We start from the raw sequence: 25840 nt of genomic DNA on the forward strand, positions 1-25840 counted from the left end.
GTATCTCAAATGGACCAACGCCTTGCTCTGTCCCAACAAGCCATGTGTTGGCTTGACTGTACGAGGATGGCCAACGACCACACCTGGAAACGCACAGGCTGGCTGACTGCCCAAGACCTGCTGAATGCAAACCCCTTTGGCCATCTGGCATCATCACCAGGCCACCACATCTCGAAGCATTCAACTCCCTATTGAGGGCACAAACCTCTGCCAGACAGACACTGACACGGGGCCACAGTGACAACCACAAAGCTACGTGTGTACTGCAGTGCTGCTCTAACAACCCGGCCATCCCCAAAGGCTTTTCTTCAGGGAAAATTACAGAGCTCCTTTTCCCTTCTTCAGGACCACTCTGGACTTGTAAGATACGCTAAGTAGCATGCCTAGGTCTCTGCATATGTCTTTTGGGTTTTGAGCATGCAGTGGGATGTTTTGTTTTTGAAGGAATAATGGAAAATTACCTTTTAAGTAAAAACAGACTCTACGTGATCACAGCAGTCCAGGAGCTAGACCCATTTAAGATAGTTCTACAAGCCTCTACATATTAAAAGATAATTTTTGAGGTAGCCACAGAGGTACACAGAAACATGGCTCATTAATATTATAATGAAACAGATTTTATGGCTATTTTCAGTAAGTTGTTTTAAAGCTCTCAGTATTTTCTCAAAATATCTTTCGAAAAAAATTTTATATGCTGAAGTAATTATACAGTTGACAACTCCACAAGCCTATACTATGACCACAAACACACAAACTACTAGTTTCATATTCTTTATATAAATGTGTCCATACCTGAACACACAGTCATCTGTACATCTCGTGATCTGCACACACAGTAAAAAAAGATATCCAGAGGGTAAATAATATGAAGTTCTTCAAACCATAAGCCTGACACTACAACTGCCGTTTAAATAATAATTTTAAAAAGCCTTGGGTGTTTTTTTTTTCCTTGATTTTCATTTTTGTTTCAGAAATACACTTAATTTTTAATTTAAACTCTCCAAACACCACGTGCTTCTTCATGAAGGCCTTTATCAGAAAAATCAGAAAAGAACTGTATTTTTATACAATGCGTGTTATCCCAGAAAGCTTTACATATAAAATAAAAAGTGAAAGTGCTGGCATGCTGATTATTCAGGCAAACATAGCACACATGCATGATCAATAACAGCTTCTACAGGCACAAACCTGCATTTTTTTGAGGAAAAGGGAGTATTGGCTACAATGCTGCAGTTATTTTCAAATTTCTTTCAGAAACTACAAAGGACTCCTGAATTTCTACACAAACAGATGCCACAGGTGGGTAAGGGGAACTCTCATTTATCATAACCAAAAGAACCTCACAGAAAGCATGGCTGTAATATTTCATTACAGTCTCAGCAATATGGTAACAATTCAAATCAACTTAAAAGCAGGGATTTTAAAACATGTTGCAGAGAAACTTTTAGAATGGGAGGGAATTCCTACGATAACCAAGGTAACTGTATGCAAGGTTTGCAGTGATACAGGTTAAATGCTGAAGACAGAGAAACAAAATACATTTCTTAAATTCTGTAGGCAGAGGGCAGCATGCTCCAGCCATCAGTGTTGTCTCAGTGCTGCCTGCTGTTTTAATTAATGTCTATCTCACTCTCACACGGAGACCATCATATTTGTGTAACAGTGACTCTAAAACCTGAGGATACTTAGTCACTTAAAAAGGAAGCTGACTACATACGTGTTTATGATTTCAAAAACGTGCTTTTTATTGCAGATGATATCTCTGTGTAGCACAAAAGAAATTAGGTTGTGTTCCTAGTAAATGTTAATCTCCTCAAGTCAATAAAAAACTCTGCTCCAAAATGTCACTGCAGCTTTGTGGAAGGAACACATAGGAGTGATGAAAACTGAAGTGTGGGGAAAACAGAACATGCGTTATAAATGACAACTCATCTCATCAAGATTAGCCATCTTTTAAATCCAAGAAATATTATGCTAAAATGATTCATATTTGTGGAATTGAAAAAGTATTGAAGAATTTAATCTTAAACAGATAATTTTTTTAATTGTCTCTATAAGGCTGTCTGCAAGAGTTTGACATTTACATATAATGATAATGTGTATTAGGCGGTAATTACCATGGACTTTTCCTTAATTATAACTGATAACAAAAATTAATCCTTGATTCCTAATTGAAGAATGTAATTAAGTCTGCATAGTTCAGGGAGGAAGAGAAGACACACAAACATTGATTTTAAAATGTGGAGAATGGCACACTATACCAAAATTCCCTTCCTCTTTCTACTCATGTCAAAGAGCATAAGAAATTGATCCTCTCTAATGAAATTATTAACCCTGTTTCGCCCTTGTTTACTAATGATGCAAAATGGATTTTCACATAGATTTATCCAGGATTTGAAAAGTCCACTTGCTCACAGAGAAGAGAAACCATTTTTATTTGGCACAACAGCACTGTGAAGCATCTGAGGACTCTGAGCAACCCCAGGGAAAGGGACGATTGTTAATGAATAGAAAGAGGCAACCTGGACACTAGGATCAGAGGAGAGGGAGACCAAAAGTGGAGGTGAGATCATCTGAGATCCAAGAAACATCCCTAATTAAATTTTAAAGGACATAATTCAATAGGTAAAAACTATCCTAGGTTATATTATTAGATGTCAATAATGTAAAAACCATCACAAAGCTGTCACCTTTCACAGGTATGCACGAACTTGCCTTGAAAGCAACACCAGTAGACTACAACCAAGAGTCGAAGTCCAAGAGTAAATTTAAGAAAGACTGACATGAAATGTTGGATTGACAACACACCCCACAAATACCTCAAGGGAATTCCTGGGATGTAGCCCACTTGGCCACGAGGCCTTAAAAGAAGTTCACTTATATTTTTAAATAATCAGTTATATGCAGCAAGAAACTCTGACATAAAAAAAAAAAAAAAAAAAAAGTTGTACAAAGGCAATATGGAGTGAACTTTCAGCATTTCAGGCCATGCCATTCCCCATGGGACTGACTAAAGCTGGCAGTCCATCAGCTTGACCTTCCCTGCACAAGCACTCCCTGGGAATTGGGAGTTTGAAAGTTCAAGCTTTACATTTTGTATCGGCTGGTACTGGAACAGCCCCAGCAAGAAAAGTTCAGCATCTCTGCTGAGACTCCGCTCAGCTGGGCTTGTGGCCACGGCCTCTCCCAGGGGATGCAGAGAAAGCCAAAGGTGATCACATCAAAGTCACTCACCTTCAAAGCACACTAAAACATCGCTGGAGAAGCAGACAGAGCAGCAGACTGGCCGCTCGGTAGAAGACAAAAGAAGATTTCTAAGGAAGCCTCAACTCAGATTAAAAGACAGCAGTCCTAAAGCAGCAAGACCTTCAGCAGGGCCTGACTCAGCTCCCCCTGCACCAAAAGAATTGTGAGAATGCTCTGTACAGTGGACAACTCTCATCTACATCATCTTGAGTACGGCTGTGCCTGCACTGTGATGCTGAGGGACGGATCCTTCTCCGTTGATTATTTGGGATAGAGACTTAGATTCAGGCAGTGAGTTCATATGCAGCTTTGCACAGGATAATCTCTAGAAATCTCATCTATGAGTGAAACAGAAAATTCTGTGCAACGCTACCATTTTGTTTTAAGAAAAACACCTGAATTGCCAGTAGCTATAACAAACTACATTGGTAGAAAGTAAGCATCCCAAGGGCAGCTTAAGCAGCAGCATATATTGGACGAATGATACTTAATATAAGCTTGTATTCGGAAATGGACTATCAAATGGCACTACAGGGAACCTGTGTTTATTGTTTCTCCATTTTTATCTCAAGAAGATCATTTCCCTTTGTTTTCTAGGTGCAGGCATCACACTCTCCCCCTTCCCTCCCGCCCTATTGCAGTCTGTAGGAAGACTCGCTAGGGCACCTGAAACAACACTCAACCCCTCTGCAGCCAGAGCGCTTGCACAGCCCTCGCTGGCTCAGAGTGAACAATTCTGTCAGCACGTAGCAGTGGAAAGTACCAGTTCATGTTACACTGGTTTACCAACAAAGAAAGCAACCTCTTTTCCCACTGAAAACAGGGCGAACTACACAGCCCGGCAGGCAGACCCGCTGCGTGCGTAAGAAACTAACGTGCTGCTTTTGTCCCGTGGGTGGCCAAGTGCCACCTGAATGAAGAGGCACTGAAAATATCTACTTGAAAACCATGCACTGATCCCATCTCCCCCTCCTCGCTAACCCTGCCTAGCTCCCGAAATGAACTGCTGTTCACTGCCCAGAAAGCAACATCAAACAAGTTTCTCCCACAGACCACAACACTCCTGCAGGACTTCGCTCACACCGTTAACCCGTGCAACAACACGCTGTAAAAATGCAGCCTGCCACCAGCCCAGAGATTAAAAAAAGAGAACTAAGCTGTGTGTTTATAAAGAAAAGGGAATGCTTAGAGCAAATTTTTTTTAAAAAAAAAAGTCTCCTTCGTGCTTTACCCTCCCCCCTCACATACACTACATACAGTAAGGGAGACAGCTCTGCTTCCACCGCTCCCAGCACCAGGATATTTCTCACTGCTGTGTGATTCCATGTGCATCAGCAGCATCAAGAGATTTTGAACTAAACCCCAACGCTCTGGCAGGTGAAAGGGATACTATTTTAGGGTTTTTTTGGAGAGCACAATTGCAGTGACTTCAGTCACAGCTGGTTCAGAAGCATTTCTTTAGTCCAGCAAACAGACATTTAAAATATTCACCTTTATGCTCTGTTACAAAACATAACTGTTACTATAGTTTGCAACTAGTTTGTAGTCACCTCAGGACTACAAAATGTGTCACGGGTATTTCATACATGGCAAGGCATTGTTTGGAACAGAACAAGAAATTCTGCAAAGAGAGCAGATATTGAAGGAGTAGACTTCATATGGAATACTGGGGAAAATCTGCTCAGAAATTATACCATACATAGATTCTCATTCTGTCTTTTTAAATCATTAATTGTTCCAGTTCTTTCCTGCTAGGTGCATTTACATCTTTTTTACCCTGTACATTCTTCACTGTATTAATAACTACTGCAGTGCATTATAATGCTGTACAGAAGTTTCAGCATGTGATGAACTATCATTCCAGTCGCAGAAGGAAAGATCTTCTGAGACTCAAGACCTGACAGAATTAAAAACCCCAGAAAGCTGCATAATCCATAGCCAATTAGTATCATTAAAGGCTCGACAATTATTAGATGACACAATCCTCCACACGTCTTGTAGCAGAACTGGGGTACACAAAGATCCTGTGTTCACAATGCTGCTCCGCAAGGCAGGGGCTCGCACATGGGTTTGGAAGCACATGTCAGCTGGACACTTACGACCAGAGACCACTAGTCCCTGCAGCAATAGAAATGATCTGGCAAGTTGACCAGGGATAAAGATAGAGGTTTGCTGACCTCACCTTCATAGCTGTGGCCCATTGCTCTGGCAGATGATGCTCAAGTCTTCCAGAGCAAACCAGAGACTGGAAAGAAGCAGTGCTGTTGTCCAAGAAAGCGCATCGGGGGCAACCTAAGAGCATCCCTGGTAGAAAAGTGCTCACTGACCAAGGTGTTCTAAAGAACATGAACAAGGTGGCAATTCTGGGAAATGTGAGTTGGCATTTTTCCTATGAGAAGGGGAAAAAATACCAGAAGAGAAGTTGGAATGAGGTATGTGTCTGAAGGGAGTGTAACTGGCAAGACAAAGGCTGGGACCAGCTCCTCTGCAGGAAGAGAAAAAGGCAGCACGGCATCAACTTGTGGGAGAGCATGGAAAGCAAATTCACACTGACATCCTAATTAGGGGTTGTTTAAATAGTAAGGTTATGTGCAGCGCTATTAATTCTGGTGGGGAAGAAGTAGTAGGAGTAACATGGTTGAATTAAAAATTTAAATTCTCTTACTAAGAAAACAGTGAAACCCCAAAGCTCTTCAAAGTTTTTCCATGAATTGTGCAGCTCTTTGAAGTATTTTTCATTTTGCTCAGCTTCATAGCCTGTAATTTCAAAGGTGCTAATTCTGCTTCTTCTTGTATCTAGTCCAGTGGATCTGGAAATGCTGTATTATGATTTGAGTAGTGTAACATTTGGTAAACTAATGAGTCCAGAAAAAGAGAGAACTCCTAAATTCAAGTGAAAAAATATAATTCCTTCAGCCCTGTCTCACATCATGTTTTCTAAAACAATCTTCCCTCCTGCTCATATATTGTTTGCCTACTTCTCTCCTAATGTGGTACCCTAATACTGCAGACAGCATCCACAATTGCTTCACCTGAGGCATAGAGTCTTTATAAAACCCAGCAAGACTTGTACTCTTTGCAATGGCATCACATCACTAAGCTGCTTAATTTGTCATCCACTAAAAATGAACACTGATTCTGCTCTGCAGCACAGCTGCTTAACTTCTTATTTCCTGTTTTACATTTGTGCATTTCATTTTTCTTTCCCAGCTGTGGCTTCCACTGAATACCATCTTACTCATTTCAGACCCTTATAATTTATCCAGAGTATTTTAAAGTCAGATCCTGTTGCATCTTCAAAACATTCATAACCCCTTTCAGTTGAGTCTTTCATAATTTTCGTAGTTTCAAATTCATCATGCAAATCACAAAATAAATATTGAATAGGGTATGTGACAGAGCCCTTCAGAAAACTGACTCTTACCACTTGGACCAATGCCATTGAAAACCAAACCTTTGCTGCAGCCTTTCAGCCACTGTAGAAGTCACTTCACAGGGACCTTGTTTAGACCACTTCCCTGGTTTGCACAGTACGTCAAGCGAAATAGCGTCAAAAGCCTTACTGAAGTCAGACTGGATCACATCCAATATTTCTTTCTTAGCCTTTCTGCCAGTTACCCCATCAACGCTGCAAATCAGACTAGCTCGATGTAATTTGTTCTTGACAAATCCATTTGGCTATTCCCTCACTACTCACTAAGTACTGGCAAATTATTTAATAATTCATTTATTTTTTTTTTAACGCCTGGTCTATAATTATCATTAATGAGGACTCTTTCCCTGTTAGAGACCACATCCATCTCTGCTCCTCCCTAGTCCTCTCAGACCCCGAATACCTCCATGAGTTCTTAAGAAATACAGCACTAATGATTCAAAGATTGGTTTAGCTAAAGTAGTCTAAGTTTAAACAGACACTCTGGACTTGAAACCACCTACACCTTTATCCTCTTCTTTGTTCTTGCCCACACTCAAAGGTTTCCTTCCTAGAAACCCCTGAGCACTGACCACGTCAGCCTCTCCCTTCCATTTCTCTCCTTCCTACCCCAGCATCCCTTTTTCTCAAGTAAAAATGCTTTTAATGGTGCTAGATTGTGTCTTACCATGAACTCTGGTTTTATTTTCAAAACAAACAAACAAAACATTACAGCCAGGCATGGCTGCTGACACACTCTACCTTGCTCAGTTATGAAGACATTTGGCAGCAATGCTACAAAGATACCTCAAAGGGTAGGAAGGCTGAGGGATGCTCCTTTTCCCTGGAGCTGGCTGGAGGCAGCCATTCCACAGCAGAAGCCGTTCCTCCCTGGGGAAGGGCAGTGGTGGCAATACCGCTGGCTTCCCGTGGGGAGAGGGGAGGGGACAGGCAGCTGTAAGTTCTGGATCAGCACATCACCCACTTCCCTGACCAGGCACTTCTACAGATGTCTGTGCGCTTCTGGAAGGGCCCCAAGGGCTGCATCCAGGCCCTGGATGCACAAACCCAGCACGGAGACAGCAACAGAAACAACACTCATGTTTTAAAAGCAACGTTACAGGTAGAGCACAGTATTATCTTTACGATTAATTTAGTATCGAGATCATGTAAAAAACAACTTGCATAGCCTTTCTGCGGATGCTGCTGAGAGAATCAGGAAAAAATGTGGTGAATGGAGCTAGAGCTGTGTGAAATTGGTGTAAAAGACTGAAGAACTGATCCAGCAGCCTTGAACACGCAGCCCCAGCGCTGTGGTGACAAAAACCTCACCCTGTACACATCCCTTCTTGTGGCAAGAAACCAAATGTCAGTCTGTCTAACATCACTGGCCAGAGATTTTCATAAAAGCCAGTTAACATTGGAAATTTTGTACTGTTTTTCAATTCAGTCATTCAGGAGTACGGGACATACAAATGCCCAGACTGCTGAATTAGGGAGAAGGGATGCAACTTCCTCTTATCAAGTGAGAGAGAATGAGTTTGAAATAAAAAAAAAAGTATATTCAATTATACATGCCCTGATTCAGCTGAGCTCTAGTGCTCAATATAATCAAAGCTCTTTTTCATTTGAGCTAAGCAACAACTAACTCTTTAGCAGTTGCAGAAAGCAACCTCTGAGTAGGTTAGAGGAGCTCCTGCCTATTGCCTGACTTGGATTTATGAGGCGGAAGCAGAGCTAAACACAGAAAAGCTTTGCTTAACATAAAATATTTCTGTAAGGGGACCACCTGCTATTTATGCCTGGCAAAGAGCAAAAAGCTGTGCTGCAAGTGCAGAAAGACAACACCGATCTGTGACAAACCTTCAACAGCCCCTGGAAAGCCACAGCACGGCGATGTGATTTTTATCAGCTCTTTGGACAGAAGACAAAGCGAACGATGAGGTGATGACCTACATGCCAACTCAAGAGCAATTAGACTGGGAACTGCAGCACTTTCACCATTATAGTGAAGTGCACTGGAGGATGCTCATACGAAACAGAAGCCTGCAGTGCTGGTTAAGTCCTCTCAGGCTAGGAGGAAGGGTGGGGAAAAAGAGGAAGAGGAGAGAAGAACAGAACTGGTATGAATGGGAAATTATTATTCAACAAGCAAGCATGATATGCTAAGATCCTAAGAGACAGTGCAGTAAAACCTCTCATTTATTTTTGAAGCATATTCTCATTACCACATGCTAGGCTGTATCAGCATTTTCATTTTTATCTATTTCTAGGAGATTATAAACCAACTCTAAAAATGTGTTTGTGGTGAAAACTGGCACGCAAGCCTCAGCCTGAAAGAAGTTTTTAATTCCTGTCAAATAATTTATTTGTCTGAACAAAACAGTAATAATAAAACATGGTACCACTTAGAACTCCTAACATGCATTCTCTCTCTGTTTAAGGCCTTATCTTTAAGCGTAATGTGCTCCTGCTACACTCATCAGCAACTGATTTAATTTTTTTTTGGTAATGAAACATTTCTTGTGTTGTACTTTCTTCCTGTCTCCCCCCGCATGCTTCCTTTCTTTCCCTGTGTGAATTCAGCAAGCATTTTCCATTTTATTTCTTCCCATTTCTCATCATGTTCACTTTCCTCTGAAATACATTCCTTTTCTCATCTCTTTTTTTCCCCCCAAACCATCCCATCTCACAGTGCACAGACTTGTTCCCGAAATCCATCTTGTGCCTCTCAGTCATCACAATGGCCAAATTAAAACCAGCATGCAGTGGCAAAAATACCCCTCATAGTATCAACAGTGAGAAGGAAATACCTCCTACTACCACTGAAAAGGAATTGCTCCCCTCCATATCTTGAGACATGGAGATGATGGAGGAGAAAAGCGTTGCACAGTTTGCAGTAGCCCTGCCACTGTGTCCTGCATGCCTTAGTCCAAGGACATTTCACATTTTTTTGCATAGGGAAGGTAACAATTATATCTGCTTGGAGATATCATGATGGAGTATATTTGGTTAGAAAATGTTACTCTAGCAAAATTGAAGCACTACACCTTGGATGACTCCTCAAGCCAAGTACAGAGCAGGCTTTCAGAGCCTTTAGACAGCCTGAATTAGCTGTCACTTAGCATTGAGTGTTCCTGCTATTTGCTGCCTCAGTGGAGCCCTTAAGCTCCAGACACCTCCACCTATTCACGGCTTGAAATACTACTGCATTATAAAATACTAAACAATTACTAATGCCGTATTGGGTTTGCGTGGCAAGCTTTTGGTAGTGGGGGGCTACAGAGGTGCCTTCTCTGAGAAGCTGCCAGAAGCTTCCCCCATGTCCAATACAGCCCATGCCAGCCGGCTGCCAGAGGGACCCGCCACTGGCCAAAGCTGAGCTCATCAGGGACAGTGGTAGCGCCTCTGGGATAATGTATTTGAGAAGGGGGGAAAAAAACCTTTGCAAGGGCAACTGCAGCCAAAGACAGGAGTGAGAATATGTGAAAGCAACAGCTCTGCAGGCACCCAAGTCAGTGCAGAAGGAGGGGAAGGAGAGGCTCCAGGCGCTGGAGCAGAGGTTCCCCTGCAGCCCATGGTGAAGCCCGTGGTGGGGCAGGCTGTGCCCCTGAGCACATGGAGCTCCACGGTGGAGGAGATCCCCATGTGCAGCCCACGGAGGACCCCACGTCGGAGCAGGTGGATGCCCGAAGGAGGCTGTGACCCGTGGGAATCCCACGCTGGAGCCGGCTCCTGGCAGGACCTGTAGCCCCAAGGGGAGAGGAGCCCGGGCTGGGGCAGGTTTGCTGGCCGGGCTGGTGACCCCGCGGGGGACCCACACTGCAGCAGTTCGTGCAGAACTGCAGCCCGTGGGTGTGACTCACATAGGAGAATATTCATGGAGGACTGTCTCCTGTGGGAGGGAGCCCAGGCTGGGGCAGGGGCAGAGTGTGAGGAGCCTCCCCCTGCGGAGGAAGGAGCAGCAGAGACAGCGTGGGATGGACCCACCGCAGCCCCCATTGCTCGTCCCCCTGCACTGCTTGGCAGAGAAGGTAGAGAAATCGGGAGCAAAATTGAGCCTGGGAAGAAGGGAGGGGTGGGGGGAGGTGTTTTTAAGTGCTTGCTTTTTTAATTTTTCATTATCCTACTCTGATTTGAACAGCAATAAATTAAAATAATTTCCCCAAGTTGGATCCGTTTTGCCCGTGATGGTAACTGGTGAGCGATCTCTCCCTGCCCTTATCTTGACCCATGAGCCTGTCATTATATTTCCTCTCTCCCCTGTCCAGCTGAGGAGGGGAGTGACAGAGCAGCTTTGGTGGGCACCTGGCAGTCGGAGAGTGTCAACCAACCATAACTAAAAACACTGGACCTGTAAGCTGGCATTTCTTTCCTTTGGGGATGTTTTGCTTTTAGTTCTCATTTGGAAAACTTGGCAGTGTTCGGACCTGGGACTTGTACGCAGAAACACAACTCTTAAAGCATCCCCGTAAGAATGACGCAAGAGGTCAGTCACAGGCCAATTTGGGGAGCTCACTCAAAAGCCTATGCCTACCTTAAAATAACCAAACAGTTGTATGTTTAATTTGCAAGCACTAAGGATTAATTATAGAAAGAAATCTAGTTAAAAACCTCCACAATAAAACATAACTCTTAGCTCCCAGAACAGCTCAGTTATCCGCCATACTGCTGACAGAGCGCACAGTCTGTTTACTTTCTTGCAAGCTTGGTGGATACACCGTGACCCTGGTATCACGTAGATTGAAACTATTGCCAAATATCAGAAACAAAATCTTATCCTATTCTAAGACCTTGGAAAACACAGTATTTCTCCTCCAGTCATACATTTGCTGAAATTCACAGACTGTGGGTATATTTCTACTTCTGAGATAACCTGTATCTATTGTCATCATTGAGCTCCGAATTTGGTGCACAGCAGTTTTCAGACTACTCTGGAGATGGTACAGTGCCAACTGAAATGAAGGGTTCTCACTCACAGCACACACAAAATATGTGCTTATTCTTCATTTATGATGATTTTACTAAGGCACTGCCCTCCATGCAAAAGGTATTGAGCTTCTGAGGTGCAACCCAACTGCCCCTGACCGCTCCAGCCACTGTGGTCTCTAAGCTCTGTTACTTTGTGCCCATTCTGACTCCATGATGCTTGCCCCATCCTCATGTCTCACTTCTGCAGCTTTTACATCCTTCCTGTGTTTCTTCTTTCTTTCAAGACATACTACTCCTATACCAACCAGCCTAGATTTTTTTCATCCTCCTTTCTCCAGTTCCTGAAGCTTATTTTAATTTTCTCTTATTTCTGTATGTTAAAGGCAAATGAGTAAGATTTGCCAGCTGATACAGAGCTGAGCTCCATTCCTTCATCCACTACAGCTGAGCGACCCCTTAGCAAAATACTTAGGGAGAGCTCCAAAACATAACGATATATTTTGTCTAGAAAAAACACACAGCCCTCTCCTGACAGTTGCATTTCTGGTGGGCTCTTTGCCCACAATCCCATGATGTCCTCACTGACTAGCAAGGGCAGGTTCTGGTGGTGGATGCCCAGCCCGACTCATACTATCCAGGGTACCCCAGGCACTGCCAAATCACTTCTCAGAAAAGAGAGCTGGGATTCACATGATGGTCAGTTCTGGGAAGCCACATCTAAAAGCTGAGTACACCTGATGAAACTATAACTTCTACCACCATTTTAAATCATTCATGATTGCTAACCGTAACAGCTAAGAAGCCAAATTATGTTAAAAAAACCTATTACACTAAGATAATAGTGAGTGTAGCAGAGTGTGCATGTGAGCTTCAGAAAGTCTACAGTGCTGGGCAAGACATGAAGCAGCAGAGATATGCAGATGGGCAGAAAAGGATGAGGAAATGATCAGACAACTCTGGTCCAAGGCATCCACAGCCCAAACATGCCAGAAAGCTCACCCACAACCAAATCATCACATCATGGATACTGTGTTACAGAAATAAAATACAACAAGGTTTTATATCGTATTTCTACTGGTTTTCTAGGAAGTGTAGATAAATAATTTAAGCACTTGGTGAATTAAATAATAAATGCAATTGAAAAACTACTCAGCAGCTCTGGATAGGATGCATTTCTATCTGCAAACTTTCCCAGCTTTCTACATCCCTGTAAGAGCGCACCCATTGTTGTCTTCTCATGTCTTCTAAAGAATTGAATTGCGTATTGTGTATCAGACAGCAGATCTTTTTTAAAAAGGCATTTAAGTTTTTTTGTACTTCCATAATTGAGCATAACTAACTTAACAAATATGCATTTCTTTAAGAGATCTGGTTTGTATGTTTTTTCCTCTGTGTGGCTTCCCAAAGTTAAGATACAAGATGAAAGAAGCTGACTTTTGAAAGAAAGGAAACAGACACTCAGTTAAAGCCTTATTTACAAAGATTAAGCACTCTGAAAAACCGAAGCAGAATTTAGACATTCACAGTTATACTGAAATCAAACTAGATGGCTTGAAAAGAACGGATTTAATTCCATGGTAAAACACAACACAGAGATACAGAAGATCTTCAGCAGCATCTGCTGTGAAAACCCTAATTTTTAAGGTGGATAAAAACCACCATAACATGCTTAGTTAGTCTTCCCTATCTGATAGTGAAAGAAAAATCAGTAAAGTACTAATATTTTTTGAGCTGATTGACAGGATATTAAAGAAATTCAATTTAATAATTTCATCAGGGTGAATGGTATACCTGGAAAACAGGACAAGTTTTGAGTAAAGCAAGTATACTACAGGGAACTGTGAGAGGAGAGGGGAAGAGAGCCATGTTATGTGAAGAGTAAACAAGAAGGATTTTTTAGGGTTTTTTTTTTTGACAACTGTGAAAAAGGATCAAAAATTAAAAACTGTGAATATGTATTATCATAAATCTAAGTAAAGTTGCAATGTGTAGGAGTTCAGTAAGTGTAACTGGGAACATTTTGGAACCATTCATAGAACTTGTAAGTCTCAAAATAATGAAAACCACAAACTTGAATTAAAAAGTTTTCTTAAAAAATCAGACATATAAATTGAAAAAAAATGAGCAAAGTGTGTAAGAGTTCAGATTCTGGTGAAATATCACACTAGACAACAAATTGTACTAGTATTACAGGACAGTCTTGCATACAGAAATTGTATACAAACTGTACAAACACAGTCTACATTTATGCAATTTGTCCTGAAGCAATGAGTCTTCAAACTAAATCCTCTAAAATGGAAAGAAGGGAGAAAAGATGAAAATTTGGGGTGACTTCAAATTTAACTTAAGGTGAACTGACATGGGCAAAGGATTCACCAGCTAGAGAGAGAAAGCAGTCATAAAATGTATGCCAACTTTTGGCCTGGTGATAAAGATTACTTGCTAGGAATAAAACCAACACAATAGAACCTTTTAATCAGCAAGTATCAGCAGTGATGAAAGAAGGATCTGGAAAAGCTTCTATTGACTGTAGGACCAAAGAAAACCTGGAACTGGAGAGAAGCTGTAGCAAGCACAGTGAAAACTGAAAAACACATCCAGGATTAAACATAAATGCTAGGATATTTTTTTTCTTAAGTTTTCTAAAATGTGGACATTTCCATATATTTTTGCTTGCCCAGGAAGACTCTGATGCAAGTTATTATCTGTACACAACAATATACCATGACAGCTTTTCCAAACAGCATCAGTTATGAGCCAGTTATGACCCCACAGCTGTTGGGGTGACCCAAAACCAGGGAATTCATTCAAATATAAAAGTACACGTATAAGAATAGTTAATTAACACAACAGTAAAAATAATTACAAATACATTTTATCATAGCGAAAGACCAAGTACTACAAAAAACAAACTATAAGGCTAAGCACAGGCCTGGTGCAATGAGAATGAAACTTGTTATGATTATAGAAACAAATGCATTTATTTCAAGTCTCAACCTAGTGTCCACATAACTCAGTGAAACATGTTGTTTTCCTCTTTTTTTCCTTGGAGAAACAAATAACATGAACACTATATTAAGAGTTATGAGAAATTCAAACTTAAAATCCAATGAACTATGATATTTATATCACAGTGAGTATGGAAAACGAAGTGTAATTCATATTTGAAATGCCAGGCTATGAAAGGAACAATGACAAAACAAACCAGAAAACATTGAAGACACTGGCAGATTCTATCTGATCTTCATTGCATTTTTGAAGTTTCAGTGAGACCGTCAGTGCAAAAGTGTATATAATCAAAAATCCCAACTTATTATCAATTTCACCAGCTAAATTTCTACTGTGCCTCTCTGAAAGCTTTTTTAAATACCTTTAATTGTTATGGACAGTTATTCTTCAGTACAATGAGACGTTTAAATACTTCATCGTTCATCTGAATATGTTGCTAGGTCCAAAATTATTTTCAGTTGCTTAGATTTAATGACTTTGTACTGTGCCAAAACCCAACAAATAAAAACTAAGATACCTTATCACTGTGGGGTTTTTACAATTGCTTCAGGAAAACTACCTTTGTGTTAAAGCCATGTTTAACTTTGCTTTCTGCAGAGGAGACCTCTGTGATGGCTCTTCTAAGCTGTAAGATTGGTTAGCCAAAATAGAGGCTTTCCGTGCTCAGTATTTTTTTTTTTTCCACCAAAAGCATCTTTCCTTTTAACTACTGCTCCTTGTATCATCTTTAAAAACATCCAGTCACTAGTGCATTTTGTTCTAAAAATTAATTATGCAGAAGCATATTACAAAAAACCTACTAAAAGTCAGAAGATAGCATTACATGCAACATCCCTGCTACATCTTCGTATCTTCTATAGAAAACCACCCCAAAACAATCATAATTTTTACAGGACTAGAAGGGGAGCCGTAGAAATTGTCTCAGCTTTTTTTTTGTCTGCAGCCAGACCAACATACCAAGATGTATTCCTAATTGAAAATAATGAGAGGTCTTGAACAGTGGAAAGTTTTGTATAGTACAAACCACTAGTAAGAAATACAGTACAGAAATGTTTGGCTGCAAAGAGCCAGCCTACATTCATTAGTTTATTTATTAGGTCTGGATCAGTGATGGATCAAAGCCAGCTGCTGATAGGTGCCCAGACTGGCCACTCAGACCTTCTAGAGAGATCTCAACACGCATTAAGAGGCAGGTTCATACTCTATATGAACCATTTGCCACCTATCCCAAAACAGCCAGCCCTCTATCTCCAGAATAAAAACAAAAGGAGAACAAGTCAACAGGAGGCTCCTCTTCACACGGTGGACAGCAGACCCAGGGAACTCGTTGACAAAGGATGCTGTAGTCACTTAAAGCTTTTCAAGAGAAGAATGGATAAGACCATGAAACAAAGATATGTTGATGGTTATTAAGTACAAAGCCACTTCTTTAAAAGGTCCTAAACCAGAAAATAAGAGCTGAGGGTGGGAAAGCAGAGCATGAGCTATGCTTACACACTCTGTTCTTGCTATTCCGTAACCATCTAGCTTACACGAGGAGACAGGACAGTAAGACACTATGGCTACTCTTATGGACACAACCCCCAGTCTTCAAAATAGCCCCTTAATTTTTCTAGAAGTCATTGTGCCTTCCCTGCCTCGCATATTGTCTTCCTGGGCAATGGTTCAGGCACACCATAGCCGTCCTGCCTTAGTACCCCCTAACACAGCAGATGTTTCTCTCACGCAGACTGCTGAAGAGTGATGGTGATCCTTGACTCCAACAGAGATCCAAACCGTGCCAGTCACGTAGCCCCAAATCCCAACACAGCAATCAAGGTGTGCTGCAAAACTCTGCAAAGTGGCACTGCCCCTCACTCTGGTCTGTATCTCCTCACCTCAGCACACAGCCCCACCAGGGAAACTGCTGTAACGCCCATCTTCAAAGCTCCTCGGCCTTCCACGTGGTGCAAACTTCACCAAGGCCAGACTGAGCTCTCTGCCCAAGGCCCAAATCACCCCTTTCAAAGGAGCTTCCCTGTCAGCCCCAGTCTTGTCAACCTTCTCCTTTCCCACTGAACCTGCATCCTCAAACAAGGAACCTACCCACAAAACACAGGGCAACACTGGACATTTCACAAACCTGCTGGATCACCCTCCCCATGCCACTGCTCACACTAACCGATGGCAGCGTTTGGCTTGGCCACCTTGTATGAGGCTTGACACCGCCTCGTGAACCAGATTCAGCCCACAGACCAACTCTGGCTATCTACGGAGTGCACAGCTGAAGGTGTGTGCATAGAAAGAAATCACTGACCACATAAAAGTTTCTCTTGGCAACAACAACCCTTTATTCTTTTCCAAGAGACTGCTGGGGGAAATACGGATTGCTTCTGCTGAAGGGCATAAGAGGTGCAACGGAGCCAACAGCTCAGCCAGCAAGGGCAGAGGGGAGAGGCAGCCCATTCGTTTTAAACAATGGGAAAAATAGGGCACAGGGGAATACTGTGCCAAGGAAAGGTTTTACTTTATTATCAGTTCCTATTAAAATATCGTTACTATTCAAAACCGTTTATTCAAAAGGCATAAAATGAGGGTAGAGATTCGGGTGAAGAAGTATTGTCAACGTTGTAAGTTTTGGGTGACTAAAATTGGGGTGTTAAATCTAATTGCCAAATCTCAAGCAGCCTGAATTTCAAAGGCACAGGGAATCTTCAGTTAATACTGATTTTCATGATGTTTGGGGTAGGCTGATGGGCTGGGCACCAGATTTTACAGCAATGAGAAATACTGCTTAGAAGAAAGTATTTATCAAAAAAGGACATATTTCCTATTGCCATTATGAAGAGTTAGTTAATGAATTGATTCAGCTAGGCTTCTGTCTCCCATCACATCTTTTAGTTGTGGAAATCTCAGGCTGCCTGAGTAGCTTTACCAGAATCATCTCAACAGTTTTCCTATAAAAATGAAGATTGATAGTTGGTACAATTATAACTAACGATAGATAAGTTCACGGGCAGCCTTCAGCAGTTTCTATAACAAGATACGCAATGTGTCCTTGTGAAAGCAGGCAGTAATGGTTGGAAATTCACCCCTCACCACAAAACCAGTCACCCATGAATCACACCAGAAGTACAGCTGAAAACTTTAGACTGTACATCTCCATCAGACAGTGGTTCTTTGTCAACCTCGTTGTGTTTTTTACTCCCCTGTGCCACAGGCTATAGTAAGGATCTCTTTAGGGCAGCAACTGTCTTTTAATTACATACACAGGACTTATCACTGCTGGGCCCTTGTTGGGACCTACTGTTTCTAGTTTGTGTCAAGTGGAGAACGTAAAGACAACAGTATTCATCTGTATTTCTGATCAGGCCTTCTCACACAAATGCATGCATATCAACAGAGTCTAAGGTGATAGGTTGAGCACATCCACAACTACTACACTGTGCAGTCATCCCACATGGCTGCACATCAGCAACACACGCACCCAACTGCTCTTCTCCAAACAGTGGACCACCTGCACGGGACCTTTCTCTGAGGAACTAACTTACATTCTTTTCCGCTACTGAAAATTTATCTTGCAATGCCTCTCACCTTCTTCTTAAGAGGAGACTTTTTGACTTGTGTTTCTCTTGTTTATCTGCTACCCAAAATTACTGTCTTATGTATTACTTTACTTGCATTCACATATCAGTGTACAGCTACATTTTACTTTTCAGGAGAAAAAACTCTCAGTATAATCTCTTACTTATGACCATGATTTCAGTACTTGAACGCTTGTACACATTACGAATGATGGCAAAAATGATGGTCTGCTGTGATCTTTGGCAACAGCAGCATTTTTCTTACCAGGAGACAAAAAAAAAAAAAAAAAAAAAGACCAATGCATGATTCTGTTAGCTATTCAAGCACGCTGTATGAAAAAAACATGTAGAACGATCTTCCAAGGCAATTACTTAAAATAGCTTTCTAGATACACAATACCAAAAAAGCCTTATTTTCATGTAGAGGACATCAAATTATTTTCTACCTTTTAGGTCATAACATGCAATTCTCCATACAGCACAGAGCCTTAACTGCTCTTGTTTGCAGCTGGTTGTCAAAGGGTTTTTGCAGAGGAAGGTTTTGATGAATCCATTCTGTACAATGGCAATGGTATATTCTCTCACAAGCTACAAAGTTATTGAGTAGGTTTTTTAGAAACTACTGTTATTTCTCTAAACATGAATTGTTTATGCCTCCAAGAAATCCAGTTATCGTTCCAGTAAAGCAAAACACTGATGATAAAATGTAAGTAAAAGTAGTAATGACTGTAATAAACGCTGCCAAGCAAAGATACCAGTTACTGAGGTTATGCAGTAACATAAGGAGATACCACTACTAGTGTGACAATCCTGAAGTCAATAGGGTTTTGCCGTAATGGATATAGCCTAGTGTCTATAGAGATTCCTAAGACATCTCTACAGGTTATAATTTTTTAAATTATATTCTCTATAGAGATTCCTAAGCAGTCACAGCATAAAGAGACATTTATCACAATTTTAAAAGTCATGTAAATTCAGAACCGCAGACACATTAAAGAGTGCTGCATAGTTTAACACATGGATGAACAAGTAATTACACTTAGTCCTTTGCAGATTAAATGCCTGCAGTATAAAAGGCTTTTGTTCAATTCGAGAAAAGAAGAAAAAAAAAAAAATCTGTTTTCTCACATTCGCACTCTATGCAGCAAAAAATAAAAAGCAATGAGATTATGCTTTAATTTTCAGTACAGCCATACCTGGGGGATTTTGGGAACCTTACTATAGAGCAACAAAAAGCTGTACATCAAAACAAGAAAAAACATTCTATTTTCAGGAGTCACTTAAACTCTGGGAAAACTTACGCATCATTTATATGTTCAGCTTCTTCGTTGAAAAGAAGAATATATCACATTCTAAGAAGGTATATCACATTCTAACTGGAACACCTTCTCCTTGCCAGGTCATATGAAAATGCTAAAGAGCAGACCAAGAGACTCCCCGTTCTGAGGCTTCCTTTCTTATAGGAGAGGAAAAAATGATCTGAGACCACGTATGAGCTAGATCCTGCCCACCGTGCTTCGCCCTTACCCACAGACTTCTACCCATCAACATACATGGAAAACATTCAGCCCTCAATGACAGGTCAGAGTAACAGCCTCTGAGCCCTCATTTTTTAAATTCCAGTAATCAATGAGTAGTATTTCCTACAACATCCCAAAGAAGGGGGGAAGGGGTGGGCATATATCTTTATTCTCTCACAAAATAAGTACCCATGACTCAAACTCTGTCAGTCATATGTAAAGATGGAGACTTTATATGGTGGGGAATAAATTCCAAGTGCTACAATGGAGGCAAAAAGGGAAAAGGAAGGATATCAAGCAGGTTAGAATTAAAGACAAAACCCCTAATTTTAATCCTTCAGCTTTTAATACTGATACATTTATTTCATATGGCTCCTGTGCATATATTGCAGTATCATCCTCAAAGACAGCATTTAATCAAAACAGAAGGAGGATAAAGAACATGAGCAGAGAAGTAGATATATTCAGGTGAAACCTCCATCCTCCATTTACGTTTCACCTTGTGGGTTTTGTTATATTAATGTTACAACTGGATGGGTAAGTTTGAATATTATTTATTCATAGAAATTACCTAAATAGCTTCTGAGTAGAGACAGAGGAAAGATCTCAATACACAAAATATATAACATCTAGGAAAAAACAGGAAACCAAGACGACAACAGAAGAAAACAGTACAAATACGCCACTGTGTTAGCCAGGATATGTCACAGTGCAGTGGACCCGAAGTTTCCTCAGTGGTCTGACAAGACCAATTAACATCTTGTCCTGAAAAACACCATTTGGATGATTTCAGATGAGTGAGTCATTTTATCAGCTCATATTCTAAAAGTAATGAGACAATTTTAGTCCAGCTAGAAATGAATAAATCTTTAACTGCCCCCAACAATCTTTTGCATTTCTAGAATAAACTGCAAAAAGGATTTAAATGTTCCTATGAAGAGCATAAAGCATCTTTTGCTGCACACTTCTGGAGAGATTTAATGAACTATTTTTCAATTGCACAACTTGAAAAAGGAGTGGCTTTGCCTGCCTGCCCACCAGTAAGGAAAGTACATCACAACTTGGCAAGGAGGAAGCAGGAAAGATGAGAGGAGCTGCTTCACCCCACGCTAAATGCTACTTGGTTCCCACTGGATCCCTATGCTATACTTTTCCTTTGTGTTATGAGGACAACTTCAGAAAGCACGACAACATAATAAAGCTAGGGGAAGACAACCCCATTATTACCACTACAGAAAATAAAACACAGATTAATGTCACTAACACGCATGTCAAAAGAGATAATAATGATGTGCACAAATGAATCTTCTCATCAGGAGCAAGGAACATAACCACCACCTAACACTGAATAATAATTACATAGAAATCAAAAATTACATTGCCAGCTGCTAGGAACACATTATTCTCTCAGATTACCACAGGGTTTGTTTTCCATTTTTTCCCTAAAACTTGCTAAGTCTTCCTTTTCTATTCAAGTGAAATAAATTACAAAGTAGCGGAGCAGGTGCTTGCATTCCCTAGGAAGACAAACGCTGGTGCCACAGGGTAGCTTGCTGCTTCAAGCTCTAACTGCCCATTGTGCCAAGATGAAGGTGCACATGTGCAGTGGAGGGGGTAACAGCAAATGGCTTTTCTGAGTCAAAACACAGAAACTGGTTATAAGTTGCAATAAATGCCCAGTTTTCATTTTCTGAAGCGGTTACTAACCATGCATCACAGATTTTTCAAGTCTCTCTCTTCTTAAGATTGGCATTTGTGCATGCTCTAACCACTGATGTTGCACTAAGATTCAAACACAGGGCAGTCATGTTTAATAAATGCACACGATTCATGCCCTCTCAACCTCAGCCAAGAAGAGCTTGGCATATAAAATCATGCTTTGGTTGTATTTTTCCAATTGCATTACTTGCCATTTTTATAATCATTATTTCATCTGCCCAAAGACAGAATATAAGATCAAGTACCACTATCACATACCTGTTGAACTAATAATTTCTTTTACTCTGATCCTTTTTACTTGAGCTCATTAGCCTGAAGATGTAACTGAAGACAAGCACCAGATAGTTTCTACTAAAGCTATTTACCAAAGGAATAGATTTTTTTAAGTTATAATTATTATATATTAATATATAATATAATGTGTATCATGAAGACAAGACCTAACACAAAACACAAAAATAAAGCATCAAGAAGTGTTACATTTTACTGATGATACACTTTATCCAGGAGTTTATCATCTGCATCCAATCTGTCAGCTGGGTGAGACAAGACTTTATTACTGAATGGACACAGTAAGAGTTTGCATTAAGCAGTCAAGACACTAGAAAAAAGGCAGACTGCTTTATGACCTGGACTTGGGAATTGCTTTCTCCTGTATATCTTTGCTTAGAAATCATTATGATCATCTCTGCAGTCTGTAGGAAGGGAGGTACATTAATCTTTCTTCTTTACATTTTATTGAACAGGACCTATGAATTATTTTCTCTGTTCCATAAAGAATACAACCTTCCTATCTGTATTATGACATGATCGTAACTTTAAAGTGCATATACACTATTTAATAGAAAAAGGGTATATTAAACAAGAATAAATAATCACCACAAATAAAAACTAAATAATGATTAGGGTAGCAAGTAAGCATGTGAAATTTATTAGACAAGACGACTGAAAATAACACTTTTGGCTGGATGTTAGTGTGCCTTTTCTGCTCGCAACACACACAAGCACAAGATACTTTCATTTACTTCACTCATAAGACTGCTGAATTTTACATTCTTCCAGATAGTACTTAGGGTGTAATCATTTTGTTTTTTGACAAACTGCTAAAATCATGACAGCATTCTTAGCAGAAACTGGCACAACAGCAAAATGAAAAAGAATCAACTCATTTTCTGCTGAACATTTATTTTCTGTTGGTCTGTAAATCCAAGATCAATTTCCTACTTAGAATGATTAATAACTTCCTTGTCCTTGACAAGGCACTCTATAAATTGTTGCAGGCACAATAGTACGTAGCAATACTGTTAAGGTGTCTACTTACTGTGCATTTGTTAATATTTTATTGTGTCAATCTCTCACTTTATATGTTTGAGACAATTTTCCTATTTTTAAGTTTAATTTCTTGCATTTGTTCCTGTTGCCCTTTGTCCTGTCACTGGGCACCACTAGGAAGAGCCACTGTCTTCACTCACTCACATCACACACACTGGCAAGATCCTGGAGTCTTCTCCAGACTGAACAGCTCCAGCTCACTCACTTTCACCCTCCATACATCAAGTGCTCCAAGCCCATAACCACCTCCATGGCCCTTTGATGGACGTGCTCCAGTATGACCCTCTTTCTCTCGTACTGGAGAGCCCAGGACTGGGCCCAGCACACCAGGTGTGTCTCACCAGTGCTGAGCAGAGGGGAAGGATCACTCTGCTGGCACTGCTCTGCCTGATGCAGCCCAGGAGGCTGCTGGCCTTCTTGGCCACATGGGCACACTGCTGCCTCATGGTCAACCTGGTGCCCACCAGGACCCCCAGGCACTTTTCTGTCAAGCTGCTTTTCAGCTGGTCAGCCCCCAGCATGTACTGCTACTTGGGGTTGCTCCTCCCCACATGCAAGACTTCATACTTCCCCTTTACAGAACTTCATGAGATTCCTGTTTGCCCTTTTCTCCAACCTGTCAACGTCCCTCTGAATGGAGCACAACCACCTGGTGCATCCACCACTTCTCCCACTTTTGTGACACCAGGAAATGTGCTGAGGGTGCACTCTGTCCCATCATCCAGGTCATTAAAGATGTTAAACAGCATTGGACCCAGTGTCAAATCCCGGGGCATACCACTTATGGCTGACCTCTAGCTGGGCTTGGTGCCGCTGATTACAATCCTCTAGGCCTGATAGTTCAGCCAATTGTCAGTCCAGCTCACAGTCCATTTATCTAGCCCGTACTGCAATAGTTCCTCTGTGAGGATGATATGGAAGACAGTGTCGAGAGTCAAGATTAAGGAACGTCCACTGCTCTCTACTCATCCCTTCAGCTGTCCTCTCATTGCAGAAAGCTATCCAGGTTGGTCAGGGATGACTTCCCCTTCTTAAATCCATGTAGACTGCTCCCAGTCACCTTTTTGTCCATCAGATGTTTGGGAGTGCTTTCCAGGATTATTTGCTCCTCCTTGTTGTAAACCTCTTGCTGATCCATGCAGGCCTTCTATCACCCTTCCTTGGTTTCCTGCACGTCAGAATGGAGAATGTTTGAGCTTGGAGGAGGTGATCCCTGAAAATCTAACATCCTTTTTCTCTCCAGGATCACATTCTAAGAAACCTCTTAGGGATCTCTTCCAAGCAAGTCCCTGAATATGCTGAAGCCTGCTCTTCTGAGGTCCAGGGTTGTAATCCTGCTATTTGTCTTTATTCCCTCCTTGCAGAATCCTGAATTCAACTATACTATGGAAACTGCAGCCAAGAGAGCCACGACCTTCACATGTCTGGCCAGTTCTTCCTCATTTGTAAGTATGAGGTCAAATAAAGCACCTCCCCTCATCAGCTTACTGATCACATGAGCTGGGAAGTTATCATCAATGTACTCCAGAAACCTCCTGGATTTCTTGTGCACTGCTGTATTGCTCTTCCAGTAGATATCAAGGTGGTTAAAGACCCCCTGAGGACCAGGTCCTGCAAACATGAAGCTTCTTCCAGCTGTTTGAAATAGGCTTGTTCCTGGTGGGGCAGTCTGTAGCAGACACCCATAACAATGTCACCTACACTGGTCCATGTTCTGCTCTTGACCCATAAGCTTTCAGCTGACCAAGCATCTCTCTGAAGGCAGAGATCCATGCATCCCCAGTGCTCTCTCACATGGAAAGCAGTAGCCTCTCCTCACTTTCCCAGCCTGGTCATTTCTAACTGCATAAGCAATTAATCCCAAATATATTTCACCTGGAGTACTTACAAAATTAGCAATTTTTTAAGTACACTTGTGATGCTGATAGATCCTTCAGTATTCATTCACAGTCAAATCGTACCCGATACCTGTAATGGGCTGCAATAGTGCTTCAGCACCAAGTAACAGCTGGATAAGGTCAACCAAAGACCCGTGTAGCTTGCCTTCCTTCTCAGAAAAAAAACCACAAGGCAGTAAGTGCTAACTGGACATAACAACTTGGGGAATTGGCAAGTAGTTCTAGCACCTAATTATTCTGTTTCACCTTCTGTGAAAGTCCAAAAAACAGATTTTAATTTCTGTCACAAGTAAGACATTCTGTACACTAAGGGTGGTGTTCCCTGCTTTCACTGGTCTTTGGGCAACAACACATTACAGCTAACATCCTATATACAAAATCATACTTCTATTTCTCTGTCAGCCTCAGTTTTCAATATTTAATATCCTTTAAGTAACACATTTAGATCTTATGGGCAACACGCTACAATGAGACATAGGCTAGGGATGACTGGTCTAGAGGGAACGAGAAAAAAGAAGTATTTGTTTTGCTCTACACTTCCAACAGACCATTTTTGGTTTAGTAGGCATTTCCACTTCTGATAGTGGCTTCCCCAGCTTAAATTATTTCTGAGTCGTGTTCTTAGTGCAGTGTTTGTGAAAAGTTAGTGAGCCACCACTGAGATGCCTGGCAAGAGTCCTGACAAGGTCCTCTCTCAACTTGCAGCTTTTGGCTCAAATGTCCCAAGCGAACAAGGCAGAAAATACCTGTACACAGACATCGCCCTTTTCTTATAAAGGCTTTTGGGCACAAACACAAACAGGTTTGGGCCCTTTCTCACCAAAAATACTCAAACACTCTCTCAACTGTTAGGGAAGACAAAAGAAAGAAAAAAAAGGCATTAATTGCTCACCCTTTTAGGACAGGTTCTGATATGACAGTAATTTGCCACATCCTGATTTTGCCAACTGGCTGCAGACTGCATTTCTTCAGTATAACCCTCTACTGTGTTCAATGACTAGAAGGCACATATATGCTGGACATCACCAGAGCAGAAGTCCATATAATGCTCCACCTTCACCAGGAAGGTTCTGAACACACAAGCAAATTAGTATTTTGACTGAAAAGGGTCCTGCTACAACTAGATAAAGGCTTACATGTTCACATACTCCAGCTCTTTCAGTCACAACAATTTTCTAGTGTCTTTGACAACCTTAAGCGACACATCAT

General features: G+C 41.2%; 1 protein-coding gene across 16 annotated transcripts in view; it reads right to left on the reverse strand.

Annotated features, from left to right (window-relative positions):
• Positions 1–25840, reverse strand: part of GRIP1 (glutamate receptor interacting protein 1) — a 330428-nt gene that overhangs the window by 181001 nt on the left and 123587 nt on the right. The gene's annotated exons all lie outside the window — the stretch shown is intronic.

The sequence above is a fragment of the Falco punctatus genome (genome assembly GCF_963210335.1).
Source record: "Falco punctatus genome assembly, chromosome: 6".
NCBI lineage: Eukaryota > Metazoa > Chordata > Aves > Falconiformes > Falconidae > Falco > Falco punctatus.